Source organism: Galeopterus variegatus, unplaced genomic scaffold (assembly GCF_000696425.1).
Source record: "Galeopterus variegatus unplaced genomic scaffold, G_variegatus-3.0.2 Scaffold15351, whole genome shotgun sequence".
Classification (NCBI taxonomy): Eukaryota; Metazoa; Chordata; class Mammalia; order Dermoptera; family Cynocephalidae; genus Galeopterus; species Galeopterus variegatus.
Genome location: NW_007741462.1, coordinates 14,609 through 16,272, shown reverse-complemented (window position 1 = coordinate 16,272; position 1,664 = coordinate 14,609).

Genomic DNA, 1,664 nt, shown 5'->3' with positions numbered 1-1,664 from the left:
TGAAATAAACAGACTTAATCGGTTGAATGGTGCAGGATTTTTTGGTTAATTTCCATGTTTATCACTCTTGCCTCTTGTCCCCACCTAACCTGACATTCTTTCTGCTGCTTACATGTGACTGACTTGTGTAGCAACACTGTAGAAAATGACATTTGGAAAGTTCTCTAATCCCCAGACCAGCTCTTAACTACTAACTGTGTGACTGGTCATTGTGATTCAATAGAGGAAAAACATTAGGAAAATTTGCATACACAAATACAGCTAGACTAGTAATTTCAAGTCCTATTTCAAGTCATAGCCTTATGGAAGTAAAATAATAAGAATTATCCAAGCAGTACTTTGGCAGCAAAACAACATTAATTTGAATAAGCATTTATAAAACACTTTCTTTCTCTTCTGTAACATTTACCACGTTACCAGCATTATCCTTTTAAGTTCTGCCCTTCCTGTGAGGATTTAGCCTCTGAAAGTACATTATCTGTCTTCTTCATTTTCACATCCCCAAGACCTAGCTTATTGTAGGCTCTAAAGAAACATTTTCTGAAATTATAAACAATTAAATGAATGAAAATCTGAACTAGGTATTGAGGACAGAAAGAAAAATAAGACGCAATTTCTGTCATTGAAGAGCTTATAAGATAAGGAAAGAAAAACATGTTCAAGAATTACAATTAGTGTGATGTGGGCTGTAATAAAGGTAGGTATAAAGAAGGAAAGAACATTCGTATACTAGCATCTATAGAGCAAATCTGCCCCCAGGATAAGAACAGCCAGAAAAGTTAAAATTCCCTGAATGTACTTTGTTTTTAAGATTTAAATTGGAAACAATGCAAATAACTTACATAATACTGAAATAATTTTTTTTTTAAAATCGATCCCTAAAGTTCAAAAGAAAAATGAACAAATGAACCTGTGTGTTAAATTGATGGCATAGAAATACAGAGAATCTACTGCAAATGATTTTAAAACCCAGTAATTTGAATGTACATACTTAATTGCATATACTAGGTATGTCNTAGAGGTCATGTTAGTATTCATGAGTCCTGACTCCAGCAATGACCCCCAGTAGGATTTTTGGTTTACTATCATTGTAATACAAATGGCAAAGAGGTTAATTAAATAAATATTAATAAGATTCCCCTCACTGTTTTTATCCAAAGGTGATCTCAAATGTCTACCCCAGCAATTTTCCCTGGTTGCACATCGGGGGATCTTTTAAAAACGTGATGCTCAGACCTGATTCCAGGTCAATTAAATCACAGTGTTTGAGGAGTGGAGCCCACGTTTTGTTTTCTTTTTCTTTTTTTTTTGTCAAGTATCGCAGATGATTTTAATGTGCAGTCAGAATTGAGAAATGCCATATTACATGGCCATGATATGAAGATTGGAGGCAATATCTGGTAATTAAACATTGACATTATCTTCTTCTGGAGGTTGTATAGGTTCCTGTAAAGAAATCGGTTTCATGTTCAATGCCAACTGCATTCCTGTAACCAAATGCAATAATTGGTTGTTACTGATGTGTGTCCATGAATAATTGAGAGTCTTGCTGAACTCTCACTTCCAATTAACTTCTGTGACTGAAGGACCCTCGGCTCCTCCTATGTGAAATAAACAGACTTAATCGGTTGAATGGTGCAGGATTTTTTGGTTAATTTCCATGT